This window comes from Oncorhynchus gorbuscha, linkage group LG03 (assembly GCF_021184085.1).
Source record: "Oncorhynchus gorbuscha isolate QuinsamMale2020 ecotype Even-year linkage group LG03, OgorEven_v1.0, whole genome shotgun sequence".
NCBI lineage: Eukaryota > Metazoa > Chordata > Actinopteri > Salmoniformes > Salmonidae > Oncorhynchus > Oncorhynchus gorbuscha.
Window position 1 is genome coordinate 82,010,785 of NC_060175.1, and position 14,739 is coordinate 82,025,523.

The 14,739-nt window shown below is 44.1% G+C and overlaps 1 protein-coding gene across 4 annotated transcripts in view; it reads left to right on the plus strand.

Annotated features, from left to right (window-relative positions):
* Positions 1-14,739, plus strand: part of LOC124032043 (synaptotagmin-2-like) — a 107,881-nt gene that overhangs the window by 45,331 nt on the left and 47,811 nt on the right. For 2 of the 4 annotated variants that reach the window (XM_046344039.1, XM_046344043.1), the window contains exon 1: positions 12,105-12,313. The exons of 1 other annotated variant lie outside the window; for it this stretch is intronic. The gene's annotated coding sequence lies outside the window, so the exon portion shown is untranslated. Of the gene's footprint in view, positions 1-12,104; positions 12,314-12,410; positions 12,545-14,739 lie in introns of those variants that run through there. One more of the 4 variants, XM_046344041.1, reaches the window with a different exon arrangement.

Genomic DNA, 14,739 nt, shown 5'->3' on the forward strand with positions numbered 1-14,739 from the left:
CCTACAAATCATGGAATGAAATGTTTAGTGAAATAGTGGAGGAAAATAGACTCTCCAAGGTCTGTAAAATGCTAATTTGGCTAATTAACTGTTCATTCAGACAGATCTTTTTTCCAGCAGCATACCACCCTGCATACCACTGCTGGCTTGCTTCTGAAGCTAAGCAGGGTTGGGCCTGGTCAGTCCCTGGATGAATAATGAATAAATAACATTTTGGTGGCTGAAAATGTACAGCTGCAACCATTGAGAAACCTTACAAAGGGCCTGGGCTATGGACAAACTAATGTTGTAACGGTTTTCGTAGGTGGAAGAAGGAGAGGATCAAGGTGCAGCATGGTAAGTGTTCATGTTGTAAATTTAATCAAAACTGAACACTAAACAAAATAATAACGAGGAATAACGAGATGGAAACACTTCTGTCAGGTGATACACACAAAACAGAAAACAAAACATAGAATACCCACTCACACCACACCCTGACCAAACTAAAAACAGAAACATACAAAGCAATCTACGGTCAGGGCGTGACAGTACCCCCCCCCAAAGGTGCGGACTCTGGCCCCCAAACCTAAACCCATAGGGGATGGTCTGGGCGGGCATCTGTCCGCAATGGCTGCTCTGGCGCGGGACGTGGACCCCACTCCACCATAGCCTTGGGCCACTTAAGTTGCTACTTTGGAGCGGCGACCCTCGCCACCGACCTTGGACTGGGGACTCTTGCAGCTGGCCCCAAATAGACGGGAGACTCCGGCGGCGCCGGAGGCTCTGGCAGCGCCAGCGTGAAGGGCGGCTCCGGTAGCACCAGCGTGAAGGGTGGCTCCGGCAGCGCCTGACTGACGGGTGGCTCTGGCAGCTCCGGACAGGAGGGAGGCTCTGGAAGCACTGGACAGGAGGGAGACTCTGGAAGCGCTGGACAGGAGGGAGACTGGAAGCGCTGGACAGGAGGGAGACTCTGGAAGCGCTGGACAGGAGGGAGACTGGAAGCACTGGACAGGAGGGAGGCTCTGGAAGCGCTGGACAGGAGGGAGACTGGAAGCACTGGACAGGAGGGAGGCTCTGGAAGCGCTGGACAGGAGGGAGACTCTGGAAGCGCTGGACAGGCGGGAGCACCTGGAGGGAGGAGACGGAGAGACAGCCTGGTGCGTGGAGCTGCCACAGGAGGCCTGGTGCGTGGAGGAGGCACTGGATGGACCAGATCGTGGAGGCACACTGGAGGTCTCGAGCACCAAGCGTGCACAACCTGTCCTGGCTGGATACTCCCTGTAGCCCGGCAAGTGCGGCGGGGTGGAACAGACCGCACTGGGCTGTGCTGGTGAACCGGGGACACCGTGCATAGGGCTGGTGCCATATAACCCGGGCCGAGGAGACGCACTGGAGACCAGATGCGCTGAGCCGGCTTTATTACTCCTGGCTCGATGCCCACTCTAGCCCGGCCGATACGAGGACCTGCGATGTAGCGCACCAGGCTATGCCTGCGCACTGGGGAGACCGTGCGCCTCACGGCATAACACGGTGCCTGCCTGGTCAACCTCTCGCCACGGTAAGCACAGGGAGTTAGTTGGCTCAGTTCTCCTACCTAACTTAGCCACACTCCCCGTGTGCCCCCCAATAAATGTTTGGGGCTGCCTCTCTCTGCCCCTCTCTCTCCCTGTTGTACTGCCGTGCTAACTCCTCATATTGCCACCGCTCGGCTTTAGCTGCCTCCAGCTCTTCCCTGGGGCGGCGATATTTCCCAGCCTGTGCCCAGGGTCCCTTACCGTCCAAAATCTCCTCCCATGTCCAGGAGTCCAGATGTAGGCCTAAAATTAAGCAATAAGGCCCAAGGAGGTGTGGTATATAGCCAATATGCCATGGCTAAGGACTGTTCTTATGCATGACACAACCCTTAGCTGTGGTATATTGGCCATATATCACAAACCCGCGAGGTGCCTTATTGCTATTATAAACTGGATACCAATGTAATTAGAACAGTAAAAATACATTTTCAGGGCTCGAACCACCCAGTTTATAATACACAGTATATCTCTTATACTGCATTCAGATGGTTTACACATAATTCATAACCTTTTTTCCTTTTACAATGCATGGAACCCACATAAACAAAGTGTGTATGACAGGGCTGCTTGTGCTTCTTAGGAACTAATCAATCATTCCAAGTGTCCATGGAATATCGCATTGACAGTTCCCACAAGTCGTAAGAAATGTGTGTCTGTGTGAATAGCTCTGGGGTACGGATTATTGTGTTTATAATTAAACCCAGGCCAGGAAAACATGCCCATTCAGATTTACATTCAATGCCAAATATCTATTCCTGTACAACCCTGTACATGACGCTTGAGGGGTATTGGAGAACCCATTAGTTAAAGACCCAGTGCAGTCAAAAACTTGATTTCCTATCTTTTATATATATTTCCACAGTATGAGGTTGGAATAATACTGTGAAATTGTAAAAAAAAAAAAATGATAATGCCCTTTTAGTGTAAGAGCTGTTTCAAAAGACAGAATGACATTTCAGACTGTTTTGGCTGGAGGGAGATTTGGCCTTTAAATTATTTAATAAACCAATAAGAAAGAGAGTTCCAAACCTCTCTGCCAATAACAGTAACTTTTCCATTTCCCCCTCCCCACTCCAACCACTCCCAGAGACAGCCCTAGCAAAATTCTTGCTTGAGAAATTGTTTTTTGAAAAGAAGGTATTTATGTTTCTTTTTGACTATTTGAATTGAAAACAATCACAGTAAGGTACTTAATTGTTACCCAGAAATGACTTGATATTGAGATAAAAATGCAGAGGCTTTGTGCGATTCTTCACACCGCCCTGTGGTCTCAACTAGATGTAGATTAATGGAACAATCACTTACTGTACCTGTATCCAAACACCACATAAACATTGAACATACGTACATGCAGCAGAAATAATGTGTGTGCATGCAGATGTAGGATCTTAATTTGATCACCCTGTTACAGGAAAACTTTAATGCCAAACGTGTAGCGAATTTGAAGTTTAAAAAGGCTTTTGAACTTTTTAATTTCCATTTTGACATTTCAGACTTGATTTCCCCTTACAGAAAATGTATCAACCCATATGAAAATGTAATCCACATTATTTTCATGCTGTAGCAAACTGGCTCAAATTAAGATCGTACACCTGTATGAGTGTAACTGTGCATGCTTGCTTCCGTGCATACTTGCGTCAATGCATGTATTACTGTAAGTACGTCATCAGCCAACTAAATTATTTATGCATGACTAATGTAGTTAATTATACAGTGGACAGAAAAGTGTTTCTCTCATCAGAATGTGTGATCGAGTAGTGCATAGTAACTTGAAGCATATTTTCTGCAGGGTGTGTTGTAAACCTGGATCGTGTTCGTTAGGGCAGGCAATGAAAAACAAAACTGAGTGTTTCTTAGTGGAGAACTCCAGGTAGACCCTTTCAGTCCGTTTTCTTCTGTCTGGTGCTTAATGAAATCAACTCTGTGCCCTCCTCCATTAGGTGTGCAAGCTTTTGTTCTGGGCCAGGTTGGGTTGTATTGGGCTGTTTTTACTGGGTCTGTGGTATAGGAGATGTGGGAGAGAAAACAAGCCTATCTGGGCCCTAACCTTCAGCCAGTCACAGGCCTCCTCATATCGGCATTAATTAAATAAATTCAGAGAGCTGTAATCAGAGGAAGGAGTAGCTTCCAGCAACAGCAAGCACTCATTAGTCCACCTCGTTGTGGCCTCCAAGCATACATCAGCATGTCCTATGTGGGAGTGAGACAACTGTCAGAACCTCTTAGAGTTAATTTAGGTTGCTTAACTGTGCCAGAGTGTATGCAGCAGTCCAAATAATTAACAAAGAAGGGGAGCAATATGTCATATACACATGTTTTCAGGTAACCCTCAATTGCTATTAAACCTGTGTAGTTATACTGTCATTAATAAAGTAACACTATTTTATTAACATATTGCCATGGTAATTTTTTTGTGATAAACAGTTGGCCAGTTTTGGGGGAATCTCAATTATACAGTAGAATATGGTGAGGGTGAAGTAGACAGATAGCCACACTGGATGTCCTGCCATTTAGCTTGCCACGCACTCAGTTACTTCAAATAGTGTTTCATTATTGTTCTTCTGATTATTTACCTAGTGCTAAAATGGAGCTGTCCAGGGCTGAAGAAGACTGTATTTTACGTTGTTTCACTGTGATTTCACTGTGATTTTCAGTCTATCCATACGGTCATAAAAAAATTCAATTTTTTTTTTCCTTCTAGATCACCCTGATATTGACAACACTCTCACTGTGATCGCGAGGGCCACCTATCAATATTTGGCTGTGAGTATCATGGCTTACAAGGCCAATTAAGATAATTGTATTTGCACATGAGCTGTAATCTTCGATAAGGTGATATCTGTTGGAATGAACTCGCCAGAAGGGTTGCTTAGAGAAGAAGAGAGAGAGAGAGAGGAAAGAGAGAGTGGGATACAGAAAGAGCAAGAGAGAGATAGGATTTGTTGAGTGAAGTCCTTGCTTTTTTCCACATCAAGAGGTAGCTGTCACTTTCATTGCTGTGATTGGTCCTGACCTCTTTAACCAGAGACTGTTCACTTGAAACACATCGTCACATGCTGCCTTTCCCTCCGCTCCAACCTCGCTCAGAAAGATCATCATCCCTGTAAAGAAACACATTCTCATGTTTCTTTAATTCACATTGTAGTTGTTGTGTTTTTATTTGATTTGATTAAATGTTGAATTATTATCTATATTATTATTATCTACATGTTTATTCTTATTATTATCACTGCATTGTTGGAAAGAGCTCTCAAGGGTAGAATTTCACTGTACTGTTTTTAACCTGTTGTATCCTGTGCACGTGGTGAATCAACATTGAAACTTAATCAATAGGAAGCTGCCTCTAGCCTCCCATCTCTGCTGTAGGCTACGCCGTGGGTACAGACAGTGGCCTGTCTTTGACTGGTAACAGTATGTCAATAGTGACTGCCAATGTCACAGGGTACCCACTGTTACCTGGCATAGTGCTCTGACCAAGTCTGGGGCGAACCACTGTTAACCAATCAACGTAATTTATTCATTAATCTACTAGAGAGTGACTGATCAATTTGTCTTTTCTACAGTCTACATCAGTGTGGGGATAGCAGGGTTTTCTTGTGTCAATGCACGTTTTTATTCCCTTTTAAAAGCAACCATATGTTATCCCTGGCATGTTACATGGCTACATAATGTCACTGAAAAAATATTACCTTCAAGGAAATATGCATGATCTAATGCATTAGCCGGATATAGAGTAGATGGTTTTCACCACAAGATACTCTAATGTATTCTACAGATCATCATCGATCCTAATTGATGAATGGCTCTAAATCAAATCAAATTTATTCATATAGCCCTTCGTACATCAGCTGATATCTCAAAGTGCTGTACAGAAACCCAGCCTAAAACCCCAAACAGCAAGCAATGCAGGTGTAGAAGCACGGTGGCTAGGAAAAAGTCCCTAGAAAGGCCAAAACCTAGGAAGAAACCTAAGAGAGGAACCAGGCTATGAGGGGTGGCCATATGAGGTGTGGCTCTACAACACTACCAATAGAAAATATATTCTACAGTGCGACAGACAGGCGTGGTCAAACCAAGCCATGAATGTGTTGGACTCCATTAGACTATCTTTCAGCATGATAAACCCAGAGAGGCTGGGCTTCCCCAGAGTGCCATCTGCTCTGACATAATGTCCCAGTTGATCACTGAGGCACAGAGAGGAGCCACACTGTGGTGTTGTGAAGAAGGGGAATAGGCGTGGAGATGCAGGGCAGGCCACTGTGTGTGTGTCTGTCTGTCTGTGTGTGTGTGTGTGTGTGTGTGTGTGTGTGTGTGTGTGTGTGTGTGTGTGTGTGTGTGTGTGTGTGTGTGTGTGTGTGTGTGTGTGTGTGTGTGTGTGTGTGTGTGTGTGTGTGTGTGCGCACGCATGCCTGGGTGTGTGCTTGTAGAGAGAGAGAGAGATAGGAGCCATGATTTACTATAGGATGGGGCTTTTGTGGGCTAGTCTCATCTCCAGCAGGCACACACTGCCCTGATTGCCTCTCCCCGTCTCAAGCACTCACCTGATTAATCAGCCACTTCCTTGTGTGATGACAGCCTGGAACCACAGGGGCCCAGCAAGGGTTAATAAAGCCAAGAGAAGAGCACCTCCTGGGAGAACAGATACTGCCCTCTGCCCACCCCTCTGTCCTTTATACCAGATGAAACACAGGTGGCCCTGTGTGCAGCCTAATCAACATTAACATTGATCAGTTTAACATTTATTGAATGGAAATTGATACCGCAGGGAATAGATATTCATATGTAGGTGGACGCCAGAACGGCTATTGAATATTGTGTTGTAAGTTTGCTTTGTGAATCTGCAATATTATTGACGAGAAGGGTATGCTCAGAACAGACGTTATTTGGAACGGAATAGAAACCCTGGACTTACATACAATGTGTAGGCCTATTAGGTAATCTATAATATCTTTAATGTTATTGATTTTCTGTTGCTATGGCTCAGGCCAGGCATGTGTACTACCAATTAGATCGTGTTCTACTCTCTCTCTCTCTCTCTCTCTCTCTCTCTCTCTCTCTCTCTCTCTCTCTCTCCACCGCACAAAGATTATGCTGATTCAGCATCTGTTCATGTCTCAGTCTTTAAACAAGAGAAGATTCGACATTACTTAGACATTGTATGTGGCTTTAGCTGTTCCTCCCCACATTGTGAAATAACAGTGCTCTAGGTGAAAGGGTTCCCTTCCCTTTCACCGAGCCAGATTCAAAGTGGGCCAACCACAGCTGGAAGGCACCTCGTTTCGTTTGGCAGCTCAGTGCTGTATGAGAGAGAGAGAGATTCTGCAGTCACAGCCCAGTGGCGTCTCCTCAACCCCCCCACTTCCCATCCAACACCAACCCCTCTCCGTTTCCCCTCTGTTCTGTCTGCCCACTCCCTTCCCTTCCCCTACAAGCTGTTGGCTTGATGAACACTTATTGGGTATTCCTTTAAGAGACTGGGGAGAGATTGTCAAACTGCAGAATTGAGACACTGCTTGGCAGACATCTTGGAGGCCATCACAGACATAGTAGTATTATTAAGGGAGGGAAACCACTGGTGCTTCACTTGATTAATGTCGGGCATACAAATCAAATCAAATCAAATTTTATTTGTCACATACACATGGTTAGCAGATGTTAATGCAAGTGTAGCGAAATGCTTGTGCTTCTAGTTCTGACAATGCAGTAATAACCAACAAGTAATCCAGCTAACAATTCCAAAACTACTACCTTATAGACACAAGTGTAAGGGGATAAAGAATATGTACATAAGGATATATGAATGAGTGATGGTACAGAGTGGCATAGGCAAGATACAGTAGATGGTATTGAGTACAGTATATACATATGAGATGAGTATGTAAACAAAGTGGCATAGTTAAAGTGGCTAGTGATATCTGTGCATGCGTGCATGTGTGTGTGTGCACTGTGCATGCACGTGTGTAGGTATCAACTTGTTTATGTGTATAGTCCATGATATAGCTGCACAAGCTGCTTATCTTTGTTTTTAATTATCCAGCATTGTTGTTCAATGAGGATTTGTTCCTCTCCTGTGCTCTTTTTTTGTCTCACTGTTCAGCAGTTTATTGAGAACTATTACTGCTACTATCTCTATGAATGTCTCTCAGTATCATCACTGTGTATAATAATTAGGAGTAGTAGTAGCAGTAGTAGTAGTAGTAGCAGTAGTAATTGTAGTAGCAGTAGTAGTAGTAGTAGTAGTAGTAGTAGCATTAGCAGTAGTAGCAGCAGCAGTAGTAGTAGCAGCAGGAGTAGTAGTATCAGTAACAGTAGTAGTAGTAGTAGTAGTAGTAGTAGTAGTAGTAGTAGTAGTAGTAGTAGTAGTAGCAGTAGTAGTAGCAGTAGCAGTAGTAGTAGTAGTAGTAGTAGTAGTAGTAGCAGTAGTAGCAGCAGCAGTAGTAGTAGCAGCAGGAGTAGTAGTATCAGTAGCAGTAGTAGTAGTAATAGTAGTAGTAGCAGTAGTATCAGTAGCAGTAGTAGTAGTAGTAGTAGTAGTAGTAGTATCAGCAGCATTAGTAGTAGTAGCAGCAGGAGTAGTAGTATCAGTAGCAGCAGCAGTAGTAGTAGTAGCAGCAGGAGTAGTAGTATCAGTAGCAGTAGTAGTAGTAATAGCAGCAGCAACAACAGTATAAGTTATATTCAACTAATCTAAAGAAGGACAGTTTTATTGCTTCTTTAATCAGAACAGTAGTTTTCAGCTGTGCTAACATAATTGCAAAAGGGTTTTCTAATGATCAATTAGCATTTTAAAATGATAAACTTGGATTAGCTAACACAACGTGCCATTGGAACACAGGAGTGATGGTTGCTGATAATGGGCCTCTGTACGCCTATGTAGATATTCCATTAAAGGTCAGCCGTTTCCAGCAACAATAGTAAGTTACAACATTAATAATGTCTACACTGTATTTCGGATCAATTTGATGTTATTTTAATGGAAAAAAATGTGCTTTTCTTTCAAAAACAGGGACATTGCTAAGTGACCCCAAACTTTTGAACGGTAGTGTACATGGATAAACACTTCACGGCAGACTGGAACCATTGAACTCTGTTTTGTTTGTAGCTACAATTTGTTTGGTCAGCGTTGTGCCAAGTCACTCCGGTTCACACTGACCGTGGCGTGTGCAGAAAGTAGCCAATCACTTTTTCTATGTTGATAGTGCCCTGCTAAATTCAGGGCATCAATGTTGTTGAGAAAAGTAGCAAAACTTTTGTAGTTCTTGATGGCTGACATTATATCTTTCAAAAACAGCATGGTAGAAAGGCCTGTCAACACATAGTGAACAGCTCATGTTATAGACAGAAGCATGCTACATGGCAGACCAATCCAAACTCATCTCCCGGCATGTCCAGCCCATCCATTATCTCAGCCGACTTTTTCCGTGGCTAAACCAACCAGGCTTGTAATTTAACAATTTTCTTCGTATTTATGGATGGAATACACGTTTGTTATTAAGGCACATGAAAGTTCCTGTTCCAGAAGGTATTTCTGCCCAAAAAACACATTTTGATAGAAAATAAAAGTTCACGTTCAAATGCTGCTCCTGTGAAGTAGTGACGTGTGACATATGCCTAGTTTTTTTAAACAAGTCACAAATGTGCCACGAATCAATACAGTGTTGATACTGAGACACTGAGTCAGCCCTGCATTTTAGGCCACTGTGTCATAAGATCTGTAGTGGCTGTTGTCGGGAGAGAGAGAAGACCAAGGTGTAGCGTGGTAAGTATTCATAATACTTTTAATAAATACGAATACTTGAACCAAAAACACGACAAACTAACAGTTCTGCAAGGTGCAATAGACACAACAGAAAACAACTACCCACAAACACAGGTGGGAACAGGCTACCTAAGTATGGTTCTCAATCAGAGACAATGATAGACAGCTGCCTCTGATTGGGAACCATACCAGGCCAAACACAGAAATACAAAACATAGAACAAAACATAGAATGCCCACCCCAACTCACGCCCTGACCAAACCAAAATATAGACATAAAAAAGGAACTAGGGTCAGGACGTGACAGGATCACTTTCAGGTAAGTTTAGAGCCATTGCTTTAGAACTTTAGACTTACTAGACTGTCATTTGAAGTACCATTTGTGACAACCAGTAAGAGATAGTTAAGAAAAAACAAACATTGTAAAATGCATACAGTACTTTTGCTTCTGAACCAATAAAAATATCTTCAGAGTAGGATATATCTGTTCCATTTCAGTCATTCTAGTACATGGCAAATGCTGTGACAGAGTCAGTGAATTGACTTTTAAAATGATTGGATATTTTCCAAGCTCCAGCCGGGTCACCTGTGATACGAGTCAGTATTTGACGTCTATCCATGTCTGGGGACATCGGAAGATGACGTGGAAACCGGCGACTAGGGGCAACAGTGCTCACTGCCACCTTTAAGTAGGTTTTGGTTTTGCTAGGATGTTGTGGACGGGGATGGCGGATGGGTTTTAACATCTGCCTCTGATTCCAAAGATTGCAAGTTAAAATCCATCGATAGAAAGCCATTTTTAAACGTTTTATTTGAAGCCTCTTCCAAACCTTACCTTACCATTCTGCATTGATGCCTAATCCTATGATTTTGGAGTTAAGGCCTAAACTGAACCTTAAACACAATTTTCAACAACTTCAACATTTGACGTTTGAGAAACATGGATGAACATCTGATTCTGACGTGAGACTGTGAGAGCTAGTTGCCAAACCAGGCACAGTAATCATCTCTTAAACATGTAATCAATTGAAACTACAATTGACAGGTATGGCAGGAGCAAAAAACAAATAACACTTGCTCTTGTTTCTCCAGGCCTGGATTGTGAAATTGCTAAAGGCCATCCCTCTTTCTTTCATTCCTACTAATTGAGGCCTTATTGATTTCATTTAGGAGTGCTCATCGCTGTCCGCTAGGAGGCAGCTTCACTAACGGGAAGATGATCATTTTCTGCAACACCATAAAAAGCTCAGAGGACTCTCAATTGTCTGGCTCAGCAAAGGTCCCAATAGTACAGAAAGAGCATCATAGAAACATGCTGCAGTACAGACAAATACATTTATTGTGTCAATTCCATGACAACCCAAATTAAGATCTGAAAGGGTAAGCTAAGAAAATAAATCCATGAGAAAGCTATAGTGTGCTTGCAATGTTTTCTCATTTAATTTCAGCACTACCTCCATCTTTAATGTCCTGTAGGTTTTTCTGCATCTATAAAATTACTTCTGCTGTTGTGATTGTTGTTATGACTACATCAACTATTACTTCTACTTTACAGTGGAGGCTGCTGAGGGGAGGGCGGCTCATAATAATGTCTGGAATGGAGTCAATGGCGTGGTATCAACCACATCAAAGACGTGGTTTACATGTGTTTGATACCATTCCATTGACACCATTCCAGCCATTAGTACAAGCCGTCCTCCCCTCAGCAGCCTCCACTGTGACATCATTACATCAATGATCTTGTAGAGCCTCTCTACTGCTGCTGCCACGGTGATTTCCGTGATCCATCTTGGCTGTTGCCACAGCGGTCAGAAGCGGTGTTGGAAAGAAAGGTTTGCTTAGTAAGACCAACTGCGGATTCACAGTTTCTGTCAATCTCCTTATAGCTACTTGTGAGATGCCAGTTGGATTTGAGCCCTTACAGCAATTGTTCCATGTAACGTTATTCATGACCATAATATTTCTGCTGCAAAGACATTAGTGAGTGTTTATGTGCGTGCGTGTGCCTTCGTGTGTGTGTGTGTATGTGTTTGTGTGTGCTTATTTTTATGCACACGTGTGTGTGCATGTGAGCCTAGTGAGCATTTGAAAGAGAATCTCTCAGCAGTCACTCCTTCAGTGTCAAACTACCTCTTCTGGCTACAGTGTGTGTGCCACACAATGGGGTCTCTCCTCTCTCATTTCTCTATTTTTTCCTAAGCTCTATCACTCTACTCTACATCCCTTTCTACTTCCTTTTCCTCTACCCATCTGCTGTTCTACTCTCATCCTGTTCTAATGTTGACTCTTTCCTCCTCTCCTTTTCCTTCCCTGACACATATTTTACAGCTGAACTCTCTATCGTTCCCTGAGATGCTAGACTCTGTACAGTTCCCAGAGGTGCTAGTCTTCGGTGAGGTTTGTTTGAAGTACTGCTAGGTTCTTGATGTGGGATTGACAGTATTGGATATGAATTCTCTCGGGTTGCCCTTCAGTGTTGGAGCAGGGCGGCAGAGAGGAGTGCTGCATACAGCACAGTGTGAGCAGCATCACAAATCAGGAGGCTGAGAGAGTGAGGGCGCTGGAGTGGGGGGAGGATGGAGGGAGGGGATGGATAGAGGGAGGGGGAGGATGGAGGGATGGATGGGGAGGATGAAGGGGAGGATAGAGGGAGGGGGTGGAAGATGCGGGGGAGAGAAGAGATGGAAAGGGGAGGGGGATCCATTCTGGGGGGAGTGAAAAAGGGAGAGAGTGGAAAGAGGGAGAGGAGGAGGGGACTGAGAGAATGAAGGGTCATGTGAGAGAGAATGTGTGTGTTTGTATGTTCATGTGTGTGTGGGTAAAGGAGAGTGAGTACTGCTGCAGTGGGAACAGTGAGAGGAGGACTGCAGTTTCTTGGGCTTATGGGCGAGCGAATCGAGGGACGTTATTAAGGCACTGTTACCTTAACCCTTAAGTGCCTCTCTGGTGAATGGGTTGGCCCGTCCATTGTGGATAATAGGATCAAGGAGATTGCTCTGGTAAGGGTGTATTCCAACTATTTTTGCCTCCCTGGCTTTAACTCCTTATGGAATATAGGGGGAGACTTTATGCATAGATAGGAGGAGCTAAATGTTGCTGTCCGATGCTGAAGTGCAGAAACTACGCTGTAGGCTGGGGGAACTGAGTTGGTGCTGGATAAGGCTGCACTGTGACTTGATTGATCTCATCTCTACTTGTATTGCACAGATGGATAATCTTAAGTGGGACAGGTAATGTGTATGCTTCGCTTTGCATGTTATTTTCGAGTGCATACTGTGCAAACTTTTGTGACAAGCTTGATCATTTATGTTGAGATTAATCATCTTGGGACATTTGTAGATTTTGAAAGATTGTTTTCTTGATTTTGAAAGATTGTTTCATGATAAGCTGTGAGATGTGCCTTTGTACTGTGTCTGGGACCTGAGAACACAGTCATTTGCTTTTGGGGTCTTTGCAGGAGCACTATGGTGAGTATACAATAGGTCACTCTCATTGATAATGTCTAATTTAGCCTAGGTGGCTCGGTTTGTAGTGTAGTGGAGTAGCTACCTTTATTTTCCTGGAGTACGTCCAGGAGGCAGCCCTTCTGACAGCTGCTCTGTTTACCCCACCAGCTTCTATTAACACCTCACCCTGTCCTGCACTGTCAGGAACCACGACGTGGTGCAGCCACAAACACATGGCACCCCACCTAACAAACACCAGCCTGTACCTGCTCAATATCAATCAAATCAATCACATTTATTTATAAAGCCCTTTTTACATCAGCAGATGTCACAAAGTAGTTATACAGAAAACCAGCCTAAAACCCCAACCAGCAAGCAATGTAGATGCAACTTAGCGTGATGGCTAGGAAAAACTCCCTATGAAGGCAGGAACCTAGGGAGGGACTTAGAGAGGAACCAGGCTCTGAGGCGGCCAGTCCCCTTCTGATGTTCAAACGTTCATAGATGACCAGCAGGGTGAAATAATAATCACAGTGGTTATAGAGGGTGCAACAGGTCAGTACCCCAGGAGTAAATGTCAGTTGGCTTTTCATAGCCAAGCATTCAGATGTTGAGACAGCAGGTGCGGTCAGTCAGGAGTCGTCCGGTCAGGTAGTCCTGAGGCATGGTCCTCGGGCTCAGGTCTTCCGAGAGGGGAGCGAGAGAGGGAGAGAGAGAGAATTAGAGAGAGCATACTTAAATTCACACAGGACACCAGATAAGACAGGAGAATTACACTAGCCCCCCGGCTCATAGACCATTGCAGCATAGATACTGGAGGCTGAGACAGGGGGTGTCGGGGGACCCAACCAGACAGGACATAACCCCACCCACTTTGCCAAAGCACAGCCAACACACCATTAGAGGGATATCAACCGACCATTAACTTACTACACTGAGACAAGGCTGAGTATAGCCCACAAAGATCTCCTCCACTGCACAAGCCCGAGGGTGCACAAGACCGGACAGGAAGAACAAGTTAGTCAGGCATGCCAAGACGCACCCCTCCTAGTTACAGCATGGAAGAGCACTATTAAGTCAGTGATTCAACCCCTGCAACAGGGTCAGAGGCAGAGAATTCCAGTGGATAGAGGGGAACCGACCAGGCAAAGTCAGCAGGGTGGTTCATCATTCCAGTGCCTTGCCGTTCACCTTGGGCCAGACTATGCTCAATCATAGAACTTACTGAAGAGATGAGTCTTCAGTAAAGAGTTAAAGGTTGAGACCGAGCCTGCGTCTCTCACATGCAGACGATTCCATAAAAAGTTAGCTATGTAGGAGAAAGCCCTGCCACCAGCTGTTTGCTTAGAAATTCTGGGGACAATACGGAGGGCTGCGTCTTGTGACTGTAGCGTACATGTAGGTATGTACGGCAGGACCAAATCGGAGAGATAGGTAGGAGCAAGTCCATGTAATGCTTTGTAGGTCAGCAGTAAAACTTTGAAATCAGCCCTAGCCTTAACAGGAAGTTGGTGTAGAGAGGCTAACACTGGAGTAAATTGATCAAATTCTATGGGTTCTTGTCAATATTCTAGCAGCCGTATTTAGCACTGAAGTTTATTTAGTGTTTTATCCTTCACAGTTTTATTTGAGACAACTTTACAACCATCAATATTAATTGTCAAATCAAACAGCAGATCTCTTTGTTTCTTGGGATCTAGAACTAGCATCTCTGTTTTGTCCGAGTTTAAAAGTAAAACATGCTGCCATCCTCTTCTTTATGTCTGAAACACAGGCTTCTATGGTTGGCCATTTTGGGGCTTCACCATGTATAATCACCATGTTAAATGTACAGCTGTGTGTCATCCACATAGCAGTGAAAGTTGACATTGTGAAAGACATCACCAAGAGATAGAATATATAGTGAAAACTATAATGGTCCTAAAACAGAGCCTTGAGGAACACCGAAACTTGTCAGAAGACAAACCATCCACAGAGAC